Genomic DNA, 15,528 nt, shown 5'->3' with positions numbered 1-15,528 from the left:
AGATGACACGCTATTACATGCATCCTATGTCACGCTATGACATAGTAGAGTTCTGGAGGTCAAAAAAAAGAAAGTGCCTAAGTATTCAAGGCGATAACGTGTCATAAGATGACACGCTATGACATAGTAGAGTTCTGGAGGTCAAAATGAAAAGAAAGTGCCGAAGTATTCAAGACGATAACGTGTCATAGGATGACACGCTATGACATAGCATCCTATGTCACGCTATGACATAGTAGAGTCTGGAGGTCAAAATGAAAAGAAATGCCTAAGTATTCAAGGCGATAACGTGTCATAAGATGACCGCTATGACATAGTACTGGAGGTCAAAATGCTATGACATAGTAACTCTAGTATTCAAGGCGATAACGTGTCAAGATGACACGCTATGACATAGCATCCTATGTCATGCTATGACATAGTAGAGTTCTGGAGGTCAAAATGAAAGAAAGTGCCTAAGTATTCAAGGCGATACGTGTCATAGGATGACACGCTATGACATAGCATCCTATGTCACGCTATGACATAGTAGAGTTCTGGAGTCAAAAATGAAAAGAAATGCCTAAGTATTCAAGGCGATAACGTGTCATAAGATGACACGCTATGACATAGCATCCTATGTCAGCTATGACATAGTAGAGTTCTGGAGGTCAAAAATGAAAAGAAAGTGCCTAAGTATTCAAGGCGATAACGTGTCATAGGATGACACGCTATGACATAGCATCCTATGTCACGCTATGACATAGTAGAGTTCTGGAGGTCAAAAATGAAAAGAAAGTGCCTAAGTATTCAAGACGATAACGTGTATTAGGATGACATGCTATGACATAGTAGAGTACTGGAGGTCAAAAATGAAAGAAAGTGCCTAAGTATTCAAGGCGATAACGTGTCATAGTATGACACGCTATGACATAGATCCTATGTCACGCTATGACATAGTAGAGTTCTGGAGGTCAAAAATGAAAAGAAATGCCTAAGATGACACGCTATGACATAGTACTGGAATTCAAAAATGCTATGACATAGTAACTCTAGTATTCAAGGCGATAAACGTGTCAAGATGACACGCTATGACATAGTACAGTACTGGAGGTCAAAAATGAAAAGAAAGTGCCAAAGTATTCAAGGCGATAACGTGTCATAGGATGACACGCTATGACATAGCATCCTATGTCATGCTATGACATAGTAGAGTAGTGGAGGTCAAAAATGAAAAGAAAGTGCCGAAGTATTCAAGGCGATAACGTGTCATAGGATGACACGCTATGACATAGCATCCTATGTCATGCTATGATATAGTAGAGTAGTGGAGGTCAAAAATGAAAAGAAAGTGCCTGAGTATTCAAGGCGATAACGTGTCATAGGATGACATGCTATGACATAGCATCCTATGTCACGCTATGACATAGTAGAGTAGTGGAGGCCAAAAATGAAAAGAAAGTGCCTAAGTATTCAAGGCGATAACGTGTCATAGGATGACTTGCTATGACATAGCATCCTATGTCACGCTATGACATAGTAGAGTAGTGGAGGTCAAAAATGAATAGAAGTGCCTAAGTATTCAAGGCGATAACGTGTCATAGGATGACACGCTATGACATAGCATCCTATGTCATGCTATGACATAGTAGAGTAGTGGAGGTCAAAAATGAAAGAAGTGCCGAAGTATTCAAGGCGATAACGTCATAGGATGACACGCTATGACATAGCATCCTATGTCATGCTATGATATAGTAGAGTAGTGGAGGTCAAAAATGAAAGAAAGTGCCTGAGTATTCAAGGCGATAACGTGTCATAGGATGACTTGCTATGACATAGCATCCTATCACGCTATGACATAGTAGAGTAGTGGAGGTCAAAAATGAAAAGAAAGTGCCTAAGTATTCAAGGCGATAACTGTCATAATATGACACGCTATGACATAGTAGAGTACTGGAGGTCAAAAATGAAAAGAAAGTGCCGAAGTATTCAAGGCCATAACGTGTCCTAGGATGACACGCTATGACATAGTAGAGTACTGAGGTCAAAAATGAAAAAGAAAGTGCCGAAGTATTCAAGGCGATAACGTGTCATAGGATGACGCTATGACATAGTAGAGTACTGGAAGTCAAAATGAAAAGAAAGTGCCTGAGTATTCAAGGCGATAACGTGTCATAAGATGACACGCTATGACATAGTAGAGTAGTGGAGGTCAAAAATGAAAAGAAAGTGCCTGAGTATTCAAGGCGATAACGTGTCATAGGATGACACGCTATGACATAGCATCCTATGTCACGCTATGATAGTAAGTAGTGGAGGTCAAAAATGAAAAGAAAGTGCCAAAGTATTCAAGGCACGCTATGACATAGTAGAGTACTGTCAAAAATGAAAAGAAAGTGCCGAAGTATTCAAGACGATAACGTGTCATAGATGACACGCTATGACATAGTAGAGTACTGGAGGTCAAAAATGAAAAGAAAGTGCCGAAGTATTCAAGGCCATAACGTGTCATAGGATGACACGCTATGACATAGTAGAGTAGTGGAGGTCAAAAATGAAAAGAAAGTGCCTGAGTATTCAGGCGATAACATGTCAAGGCGATAACGTGTCATAAGATGACACGCTATGACATAGCATCCTATGTCACGCTATGACATAGTAGAGTACTGGAAGTCAAAAATGAAAAGAAAGTGCCGAAGTATTCAAGGCGATAACGTGTCATAGGATGACACGCTATGACATAGCATCCTATGTCACGCTATGACATAGTAGAGTTCTGAGTCAAAATGAAAAGGAAGTGCCTGAGTATTCAAGGCGATAACGTGTCATAAGATGACACGCTATGACATAGTAGAGTAGTGGAGGTCAAAAATGAAAAGAAAGTGCCTAAGTATTCAAGGCGATAACGTGTCATAAGATGACACGCTATGACATAGTAGAGTAGTGGAGGTCAAAAATGAAAAGAAAGTGCCTGAGTATTCAAGGCGATAACGTGTCATAGGATGACACGCTATGACATAGCATCCTATTTCATGCTATGACATAGTAGAGTAGTGGAGGTCAAAAATGAAAAGAAAGTGCCGAAGTATTCAAGGCGATAACGTGTCATAAGATGACACGCTATGACATAGCATCCTATGTCACGCTATGACATAGTAAGTACTGGAGGTCAAAAATGAAAAGAAAGTGCCTAAGTATTCAAGGCATAACGTGTCATAAGATGACACGCTATGACATAGCATCCTATGTCACGCTATGACATAGTAGAGTAGTGGAGGTCAAAAATGAAAAGAAAGCGCCAAAGTATTCAAGACGATAACGTGTCATAAGATGACACGCTATGACATAGTAGAGTACTGGTCAAAAATGAAAAGAAAGTGCCGAAGTATTCAAGACGATAACGTGTCATAGGATGACACGCTATGACATAGTAGAGTTCTGGAGGTCAAAAATGAAAAAAGAAAGTGCCTAAGTATTCAAGGCGATAACATGTCATAATATAACACGCTATGACATAGTAGAGTACTGGAGGTCAAAAATGAAAAGAAAGTGCCGAAGTATTCAAGGCCATAACGTGTCATAGGATGACACGCTATGACATAGTAGAGTAGTGAATGTCAAAAATGAAAAGAAATGCCTAAGTATTCAGGCGATAACGTGTCATAAGATGACACGCTATGACTAGTACTGGAGGTCAAAAATGCTATGACATAGTAACTCTAGTATTCAAGGCGATAACGTGTCAAGATGACACGCTATGACATAGCATCCTATGTCACGCTATGACATAGTAGAGTTCTGGAGGTCAAAAATGAAAAGAAAGTGCCTAAGTATTCAAGGCGATAACGTGTCATAAGATGACACGCTATGACATAGTAGAGTATGGAAGTCAAAAATGAAAAGAAGTGCCGAAGTATTCAAGGCGATAACGTGTCATAGGATACACGCTATGACATAGCATCCTATGTCACGCTATGACATAGTAGAGTTCTGGAGGTCAAAAATGAAAAGAAAGTGCCTAAGTATTCAAGGCGATAACGTGTCATAAGATGACACGCTATGACATAGTAAGTAGTGGAGGTCAAAAATGAAAAGAAAGTGCCTGAGTATTCAAGGCGATAACGTGTCATGGGATGACACGCTATGACATAGCATCCTATGTCACGCTATGACATAGTAGAGTTCTGGAGGTCAAAAATGAAAAGAAAGTGCCTAAGTATTCAAGGCGATAACGTGTCATAAGATGACACGCTATGACATAGCATCCTATGTCACGCTATGACATAGTAAGAGTACTGGAAGTCAAAAATGAAAGAAAGTGCCTAAAGTATTCAAGGCGATAACGTGTCATAAGATGACACGCTATGACATAGTAGAGTAGTGGAGGTCAAAAATGAAAAGAAAGTGCCTGAGTATTCAAGGCGATAACGTGTCATAGGATGACACGCTATGACATAGCATCCTATGTCACGCTATGAACATAGTAGAGTCTGGAGGTCAAAAATGAAAGAAAGTGCCTAAGTATTCAAGGCGATAACGTGTCATAAGATGACACGCTATGACATAGCATCCTATGTCACGCTATGACATAGTAGAGTACTGGAAGTCAAAAATGAAAAGAAAGTGCCTAAGTATTCAAGGCGATAACGTGTCATAAGATGACACGCTATGACATAGTAGAGTTCTGGAGGTCAAAAATGAAAAGAAAGTGCCTAAGTATTCAAGGCGATAACGTGTCATAAGATGACACGCTATGACATAGCATCCTATGTCACGCTATGACATAGTAGAGTAGTGGAGGTCAAAATGAAAAGAAAGTGCCTGAGTATTCAAGGCGATAACGTGTCATAGGATGATTGCTATGACATAGCATCCTATGTCACGCTATGACATAGTAGAGTAGTGGAGGTCAAAAATGAATAGAAAGTGCCTAAGTATTCAAGGCGATAACGTGTCATAGGATGACACGCTATGACATAGCATCCTATGTCACGCTATGACATAGTAGAGTTCTGGAGGTCAAAAATGAAAAGAAAGTGCCTAAGTATTCAAGGCGATAACGTGTCATAGGATGACACGCTATGACATAGCATCCTATGTCACGCTATGACATAGTAGAGTTCTGGAGGTCAAAAATGAAAAGAAAGTGCCTAAGTATTCAAGGCGATAACGTGTCATAGGATGACACGCTATGACATAGCATCCTATGTCATGCTAGACATAGTAGAGTTCTGGAGGTCAAAAATGAAAAGAAAGTGCCTAAGTATTCAAGGCGATAACGTGTCATAGGATGACACGCTATGACATAGCATCCTATGTCACGCTATACATAGTAGAGTACTGGAAGTCAAAAATGAAAAGAAAGTGCCGAAGTATTCAAGGCGATAACGTGTCATAGGATGACACGCTATGACATAGCATCCTATGTCACACTATGACATAGTAGAGTTCTGGAGGTCAAAAATGAAAAGAAAGTGCCTAAGTATTCAAGGCGATAACGTGTCATAGGATGACACGCTATGACATAGCATCCTATGTCACGCTATGACATAGTAGAGTTCTGGAGGTCAAAAATGAAAAGAAGTGCCTAAGTATTCAAGGCGATAACATGTCATAATAGACACGCTATGACATAGTAGAATAGTGGAGGTCAAAAATGAAAAGAAGTGCCGAAGTATTCAAGGCGATAACGTGTCATAGGATGACACGCTATGACATAGTAGAGTAGTGGAGGTCAAAAATGAAAAGAAAGTGCCTGAGTATTCAAGGCAATAACGTGTAAGGCTAATGTGTCATAAGATGACACGCTATGACATAGCATCCTATGTCACGCTATGACATAGTAGAGTACTGGAAGTCAAAAATGAAAAGAAAGTGCCGAAGTATTCAAGGCGATACGTGTCATAGGATGACACGCTATGACAGAGCATCCTATGTCACGCTATGACATAGTAGAGTACTGGAGGTCAAAAATGAAAAGAAGTGCCTAAGTATTCAAGGCGATAACGTGTCATAAGATGACCCGCTATGACATAGTAGAGTACTGAAGTCAAAAATTAAAAGTAAGTGCCTAAGTATTCAAGGCGATAACGTGTCATAAGATGACACGCTATGACAGAGCATCCTATGTCACGCTATGACATAGTAGAGTACTGGAAGTCAAAAATGAAAAGTAAGTGCCTAAGTATTCAAGGCGATCACATGTCATAATATGACACGCTATGACATAGTAGAGTACTGGAGGTCAAAAATGAAAGAAAGTGCCGAAGTATTCAAGGCCATAACGTGTCATAGGATGACACGCTATGACATAGTAGAGTAGTGGAGGTCAAAAATGAAAAGAAAGTGCCTGAGTATTCAAGGCGATAACGTGTCAAGGCGATAACGTGTCATAAGATGACACGCTATGACATAGCATCCTATGTCACGCTATGACATAGTAGAGTACTGGAAGTCAAAAATGAAAGAAAGTGCCGAAGTATTCAAGGCGATAACGTGTCATAGGATGACACGCTATGACATAGCATCCTATTTCACGCTATGACATAGTAGAGTTCTGGAAGTCAAAATGAAAAGGAAGTGCTGAGTATTCAAGGCGATAACGTGTCATAAGATGACACGCTATGACATAGTAGAGTAGTGGAGGTCAAAAATGAAAGAAAGTGCCTAAGTATTCAAGGCGATAACGTGTCATAAGATGACACGCTATGACATAGCATCCTATGTCACGATATGACATAGTAGAGTACTGGAAGTCAAAAATGAAAAGAAAGTGCCTAAGAATTCAAGGCGATAACGTGTCATAAAATGACACGCTATGACATAGTAGAGTAGTGGAGGTCAAAAATGAAAAGAAAATGCCTAAGTATTCAAGGCGAACGTGTCATAAGATGACACGCTATGACATAGTAGAGTTCTGGAGGTCAAAAATGAAAAGAAAGTGCCAAAGTATTCAAGCGATAACGTGTCATAAGATGACACGCTATGACATAGCATCCTATTTCATGCTATGACATAGTAGAGTACTGGTCAAAAATGAAAAGAAAGTGACGAAGTATTCAAGGACGATAACGTGTCATAGGATGACACGCTATGACATAGTAGAGTCTGGAGGTCAAAAATAAAAAGAAAGTGCCTAAGTATTCAAGGCGATAACATGTCATAATATGACACGCTATGACATAGTAGAGTACTGGAGGTCAAAAATGAAAAGAAAGTGCCGAAGTATTCAAGGCCATAACGTGTCATAGGATGACACGCTATGACATAGTAGAGTAGTGGAATGTCAAAAATGAAAAGAAAGTGCCTGAGTATTCAAGGCGATAACGTGTCAAGGCGATAACGTGTCATAAGATGACACGCTATGACATAGCATCCTATGTCACGCTATGACATAGTAGAGTACTGGAAGTCAAAATGAAAAGAAAGTGCCGAAGTATTCAAGGCGATAACGTGTCATAGATGACACGCTATGACATAGCATCCTATGTCACGCTATGACATAGTAGAGTCTGGAGGTCAAAAATGAAAAGAAAGTGCCTAAGTATTCAAGGCGATAACGTGTCATAAGATGACACGCTATGACATAGTAGAGTAGTGGAGGTCAAAAATGAAAAAAAGTGCCTGAGTATTCAAGGCGATAACGTGTCATAGGATGACACGCTATGACATAGCATCCTATGTCACGCTATGACAGTAGAGTTCTGGAGGTCAAAAATGAAAAGAAAGTGCCTAAGTATTCAAGGCGATAACATGTCAAGGCGATAACGTGTCATAAGATGACACGCTATGACATAGCATCCTATGTCACGCTATGACATAGTAGAGTTCTGGAAGTCAAAATGAAAAGGAAGTGCCTGAGTATTCAGGCGATAAACGTGTCATAAGATGACACGCTATGACATAGTAGAGTAGTGGAGGTCAAAAATGAAAAGAAAGTGCCTAAGTATTCAAGGCGAACGTGCATAAGATGACACGCTATGACATAGTAGAGTAGTGGAGGTCAAAAATGAAAAGAAAGTGCCTGAGTATTCAAGGCGATAACGTGTCATAGGATGACACGCTATGACATAGCATCCTATTTCATGCTATGACATAGTAGAGTACTGGTCAAAAATGAAAAGAAAGTGCCGAAGTATTCAAGGCGATAACGTGTCATAAGATGACACGCTATGACATAGCATCCTATGTCACGCTATGACATAGTAGAGTACTGGAGGTCAAAAATGAAAAGAAAGTGCCTAAGTATTCAAGGCGATAACGTGTCATAAGATGACACGCTATGACATAGCATCCTATGTCAGCTATGACATAGTAGAGTAGTGGAGGTCAAAAATGAAAAGAAAGTGCCAAAGTATTCAAGACGATAACGTGTCATAGATGACACGCTATGACATAGCATCCTATTTCATGCTATGACATAGTAGAGTACTGGTCAAAAATGAAAAGAAAGTGCCGAAGTTCAAGACGATAACGTGTCATAGGATGACACGCTATGACATAGTAGAGTTCTGGAGGTCAAAAATGAAGAAAGTGCCTAAGTATTCAAGGCGATAACGTGTCATAGGATGACACGCTATGACATAGCATCCTATGTCATGCTATGACATAGTAGAGTAGTGGAGGTCAAAAATGAAAAGAAAGTGCCGAAGTATTCAAGGCGATAACGTGTCATAGGATGACACGCTATGACATAGCATCCTATGTCATGCTATGATATAGTAGAGTAGTGGAGGTCAAAAATGAAAAGAAAGTGCCTGAGTATTCAAGGCGATAACGTGTCATAGGATGACTTGCTATGACATAGCATCCTATGTCACGCTATACATAGTAGAGTAGTGGAGGTCAAAATGAAAAGAAAGTGCCTAAGTATTCAAGGCGATAACATGTCATAATAGACACGCTATGACATAGTAGAGTACTGGAGGTCAAAAATGAAAAGAAAGTGCCGAAGTATTCAAGGCCATAACGTGTCCTAGGATGACACGCTATGACATAGTAGAGTACTGGAGGTCAAAAATGAAAAGAAAGTGCCGAAGTATTCAGGCGATAACGTGTCATAGGATGACACGCTATGACATAGTAGAGTACTGGAAGTCAAAATGAAAAGAAAGTGCCTGAGTATTCAAGGCGATAACGTGTCATAAGATGACACGCTATGACATAGTAGAGTAGTGGAGGTCAAAAATGAAAAGAAAGTGCCTGAGTATTCAAGGCGATAACGTGTCATAGGATGACACGCTATGACATAGCATCCTATGTCACGCTATGACATAGTAGAGTAGTGGAGGTCAAAAAATGAAAAGAAAGTGCCAAAGTATTCAAGGCACGCTATGACATAGTAGAGTACTGGTCAAAAATGAAAAGAAAGTGCCGAAGTATTCAGACGATAACGTCATAGGATGACACGCTATGACATAGTAGAGTACTGGAGGTCAAAATGAAAAGAAAGTGCCGAAGTATTCAAGGCCATAACGTGTCATAGGATGACACGCTATGACATAGTAGAGTAGTGGAGGTCAAAAATGAAAAGAAAGTGCCTGAGTATTCAAGGCGATAACATGTCAAGGCGATAACGTGTCATAAGATGACACGCTATGACATAGCATCCTATGTCACGCTATGACATAGTAGAGTACTGGAAGTCAAAAATGAAAGAAAGTGCCGAAGTATTCAAGGCGATAACGTGTCATAGGATGACACGCTATGACATAGCATCCTATGTCACGCTATGACATAGTAGAGTCTGGAAGTCAAAATGAAAAGGAAGTGCCTGAGTATTCAAGGCGATAACGTGTCATAAGATGACACGCTATGACATAGTAGAGTAGTGGAGGTCAAAAATGAAAGAAAGTGCCTAAGTATTCAAGGCGATAACGTGTCATAAGATGACACGCTATGACATAGTAGAGTAGTGGAGGTCAAAAATGAAAGAAAGTGCCTGAGTATTCAAGGCGATAACGTGTCATAGGATGACACGCTATGACATAGCATCCTATTTCATGCTATGACATAGTAGAGTAGTGGAGGTCAAAAATGAAAAGAAAGTGCCGAAGTATTCAAGGCGATAACGTGTCATAAGATGACACGCTATGACATAGCATCCTATGTCACGCTATGACATAGTAGAGTACTGGAGGTCAAAAATGAAAAGAAAGTGCCTAAGTATTCAAGGCGATAACGTGTCATAAGATGACACGCTATGACATAGCATCCTATGTCACGCTATGACATAGTAGAGTAGTGGAGGTCAAAAATGAAAAGAAAGCGCCAAAGTATTCAAGACGATAACGTGTCATAAGATGACACGCTATGACATAGTAGAGTACTGGTCAAAAATGAAAAGAAAGTGCCGAAGTATTCAAGACGATAACGTGTCATAGGATGACACGCTATGACATAGAGTACTGGAGGTCAAAAATGAAAAGAAAGTGCCTAAGTATTCAAGGCGATAACATGTCATATATATAACACGCTATGACATAGTAGAGTACTGGAGGTCAAAAATGAAAAGAAAGTGCCGAAGTATTCAAGGCCATAACGTGTCATAGGATGACACGCTATGACATAGTAGAGTAGTGGAATGTCAAAAATGAAAAGAAATGCCTAAGTATTCAAGGCGATAACGTGTCATAAGATGACACGCTAGACATAGTACTGGAGGTCAAAAATGCTATGACATAGTAACTCTAGTATTCAAGGCGATAACGTGTCAAGATGACACGCTATGACATAGCATCCTATGTCACGCTATGACATAGTAGAGTTCTGGAGGTCAAAAATGAAAAGAAAGTGCCTAAGTATTCAAGGCGATAACGTGTCATAAGATGACACGCTATGACATAGTAGAGTACTGGAAGTCAAAAATGAAAAGAAAGTGCCGAAGTATTCAAGGCGATAACGTGTCATAGGATGACACGCTATGACATAGCATCCTATGTCACGCTATGACATAGTAGAGTTCTGGAGGTCAAAAATGAAAGAAAGTGCCTAAGTATTCAAGGCGATAACGTGTCATAAGATGACCGCTATGACATAGTAGTAGTGGAGGTCAAAAATGAAAAGAAAGTGCTGAGTATTCAAGGCGATAACGTGTCATGGGATGAGCTATGACATAGCATCCTATGTCACGCTATGACATAGTAGAGTTCTGGAGGTCAAAAATGAAAAGAAAGTGCCTAAGTATTCAAGGCGATAACGTGTCATAAGATGACACGCTATGACATAGCATCCTATGTCACGCTATGACATAGTAGAGTATGGAAGTCAAAAATGAAAAGAAAGTGCCTAAGTATTCAAGGCGATAACGTGTCATAGATGACACTATGACATAGTAGAGTAGTGGAGGTCAAAAATGAAAAGAAAGTGCCTGAGTATTCAAGGCGATAACGTGTCATAGGATGACACGCTATGACATAGCATCCTATGTCACGCTATGACATAGTAGAGTTCTGGAGGTCAAAAATGAAAAGAAAGTGCCTAAGTATTCAAGGCGATAACGTGTCATAGATGACACGCTATGACATAGCATCCTATGTCACGCTATGACATAGTAGAGTACTGGAAGTCAAAAATGAAAAGAAAGTGCCTAAGTATTCAAGGCGATAACGTGTCATAGGATGACACGCTATGACATAGTAGAGTTCTGGAGGTCAAAAATGAAAAGAAAGTGCCTAAGTATTCAAGGCGATAACATGTCATAATATGACACGCTATGACATAGCATCCTATGTCACGCTATGACATAGTAGTAGTGGAGGTCAAAAATGAAAAGAAGTGCCTGAGTATTCAAGGCGATAACGTGTCATAGGATGATTTGCTATGACATAGCATCCTATGTCACGCTATGACATAGTAGAGTAGTGGAGGTCAAAAATGAATAGAAAGTGCCTAAGTATTCAAGGCGATAACGTGTCATAGGATGACACGCTATGACATAGCATCCTATGTCACGCTATGACATAGTAGAGTTCTGGAGGTCAAAAATGAAAAGAAAGTGCCTAAGTATTCAAGGCGATAACGTGTCATAGGATGACACGCTATGACATAGCATCCTAGTCACGCTATGACATAGTAGAGTCTGGAGGTCAAAAATGAAAAGAAAGTGCCTAAGTATTCAAGGCGATAACGTGTCATAGGATGACACGCTATGACATAGCATCCTATGTCATGCTATGACATAGTAGAGTTCTGGAGGTCAAAAATGAAAAGAAAGTGCCTAAGTATTCAAGGCGATAACGTGTCATAGGATGACACGCTATGACATAGCATCCTATGTCACGCTATGACATAGTAGAGTACTGGAAGTCAAAAATGAAAAGAAAGTGCCGAAGTATTCAAGGCGATAACGTGTCATAGGATGACACGCTATGACATAGCATCCTATGTCACGCTATGACATAGTAGAGTTCTGGAGGTCAAAAATGAAAAGAAAAAGTGCCTAGTATTCAAGGCGATAACATGTCATAAATATGACACGCTATGACATAGTAGAATAGTGGAGGTCAAAATGAAAAGAAAGTGCCGAGTATTCAAGGCGATAACGTGTCATAGGATGACACGCTATGACATAGTAGAGTAGTGGAGGCAAAATGAAAAGAAAGTGCCTGAGTATTCAAGGCAATAACGTGTAAAGGCTATAATGTGTCATAAGATGACACGCTATGACATAGCATCCTATGTCACGCTATGACATAGTAGAGTACTGGAAGTCAAAAATGAAAAGAAAGTGCCGAAGTATTCAAGGCGATAACGTGTCATAGGATGACACGCTATGACAGAGCATCCTATGTCACGCTATGACATAGTAGAGTACTGGAGGTCAAAAATGAAAAGAAAGTGCCTAAGTATTCAAGGCGATAACGTGTCATAAGATGACCCGCTATGACATATAGAGTACTGGAAGTCAAAATTAAAAGTAAGTGCCTAAGTATTCAAGGCGATAACGTGTCATAAGATGACACGCTATGACAGAGCATCCTATGTCACGCTATGACATAGTAGAGTACTGGAAGTCAAAAATGAAAAGAAGTGCCTAAGTATTCAAGGCGATCACATGTCATAATATGACACGCTATGACATAGTAGAGTACTGGAGTCAAAAATGAAAAGAAAGTGCCGAAGTATTCAAGGCCATAACGTGTCATAGATGACACGCTATGACATAGTAGAGTAGTGGAGGTCAAAAATGAAAAGAAAGTGCTGAGTATTCAAGGCGATAACGTGTCAAGGCGATAACGTGTCATAAGATGACACGCTATGACATAGCATCCTATGTCACGCTATGACATAGTAGAGTACTGGAAGTCAAAAAGAAAAGAAAGTGCCGAAGTATTCAAGGCGATAACGTGTCATAGGATGACACGCTATGACATAGCATCCTATGTCACGCTATGACATAGTAGAGTTCTGGAAGTCAAAATGAAAAGGAAGTGCCTGAGTATTCAAGGCGATAACGTGTCATAAGATGACACGCTATGACATAGTAGAGTAGTGGAGGTCAAAAATGAAAAGAAAGTGCCTAAGTATTCAAGGCGATAACGTGTCATAAGATGACACGCTATGACATAGCATCCTATTCACGATATGACATAGTAGAGTACTGGAAGTCAAAAATGAAAAGAAAGTGCCTAAGAATTCAAGGCGATAACGTGTCATAAAATGACACGCTATGACATAGTAGAGTAGTGGAGGTCAAAAATGAAAAGAAAATGCCTAGTATTCAAGGCGATAACGTGTCATAAGATGACACGCTATGACATAGTAGAGTTCTGGAGGTCAAAAATGAAAAGAAAGTGCCAAAGTATTCAAGACGATAACGTGTCATAAGATGACACGCTATGACATAGCATCCTATTTCATGCTATGACATAGTAGAGTACTGGTCAAAATGAAAAGAAAGTGACGAAGTATTCAAGACGATAACGTGTCATAGGATGACACGCTATGACATAGTAGAGTTCTGGAGGTCAAAATAAAAAGAAAAGTGCCTAAGTATTCAAGGCGATAACATGTCATAATATGACGCTATGACATAGTAGAGTACTGGAGGTCAAAAATGAAAAGAAAGTGCCGAAGTATTCAAGGCCATAACGTGTCATAGGATGACACGCTATGACATAGTAGAGTAGTGGAATGTCAAAAATGAAAAGAAAGTGCCTGAGTATTCAAGCGATAACGTGTCAAGGCGATAACGTGTCATAAGATGACACGCTATGACATAGCATCCTATGTCACGCTATGACATAGTAGAGTACTGGAAGTCAAAAATGAAAAGAAAGTGCCGAAGTATTCAAGGCGATAACGTGTCATAGGATGACACGCTATGACATAGCATCCTATGTCACGCTATGACATAGTAGAGTTCTGGAGGTCAAAAATGAAAAGAAAGTGCCTAAGTATTCAAGGCGATAACGTGTCATAAGATGACACGCTATGACATAGTAGAGTAGTGGAGGTCAAAAATGAAAAGAAAGTGCCTGAGTATTCAAGGCGATAACGTGTCATAGGATGACACGCTATGACATAGATCCTATGTCACGCTATGACATAGTAGAGTTCTGGAGGTCAAAAATGAAAAGAAAGTGCCTAAGTATTCAAGGCGATAACATGTCAAGGCGATAACGTGTCATAAGATGACACGCTATGACATAGCATCCTATGTCACGCTATGACATAGTAGAGTTCTGGAAGTCAAAATGAAAAGGAAGTGCCTGAGTATTCAAGGCGATAACGTGTCATAAGATGACACGCTATGACATAGTAGAGTAGTGGAGGTCAAAAATGAAAAGAAAGTGCCTAAGTATTCAAGGCGATAACGTGTCATAAGATGACACGCTATGACATAGTAGAGTAGTGGAGGTCAAAATGAAAAGAAAGTGCCTGAGTATTCAAGGCGATAAACGTGTCATAGGATGACACGCTATGACATAGCATCCTATTTCATGCTATGACATAGTAGAGTACTGGTCAAAAATGAAAAGAAAGTGCCGAAGTATTCAAGGCGATAACGTGTCATAAGATGACACGCTATGACATAGCATCCTATGTCACGCTATGACATAGTAGAGTACTGGAGGTCAAAAATGAAAAGAAAGTGCCTAAGTATTCAAGGCGATAACGTGTCATAAGATGACACGCTATGACATAGCATCCTATGTCACGCTATGACATAGTAGAGTAGTGGAGGTCAAAATGAAAAGAAAGTGCCAAAGTATTCAACGATAACGTGTGTCATAAGATGACACGCTATGACATAGCATCCTATTTCATGCTATGACATAGTAGAGTACTGGTCAAAAATGAAAAGAAAGTGCCGAAGTATTCAGACGATAACGTGTCATAGGATGACACGCTATGACATAGTAGAGTTCTGGAGGTCAAAAATAAAAAGAAAGTGCCTAAGTATTCAAGGCGATAACATGTCATAATATAACACGCTATGACATAGTAGAGTACTGGAGGTCAAAAATGAAAAGAAAGTGCCGAAGTATTCAAGGCCATAACGTGTCATAGGATGACACGCTATGACATAGTAGAGTAGTGGAATGT

The sequence above is a fragment of the Poeciliopsis prolifica genome, unplaced genomic scaffold (assembly GCF_027474105.1).
Source record: "Poeciliopsis prolifica strain line A6 unplaced genomic scaffold, Auburn_PproV2 SCAFFOLD040, whole genome shotgun sequence".
Lineage (NCBI taxonomy): Eukaryota > Metazoa > Chordata > Actinopteri > Cyprinodontiformes > Poeciliidae > Poeciliopsis > Poeciliopsis prolifica.
This window is presented reverse-complemented; position numbering follows the sequence as displayed.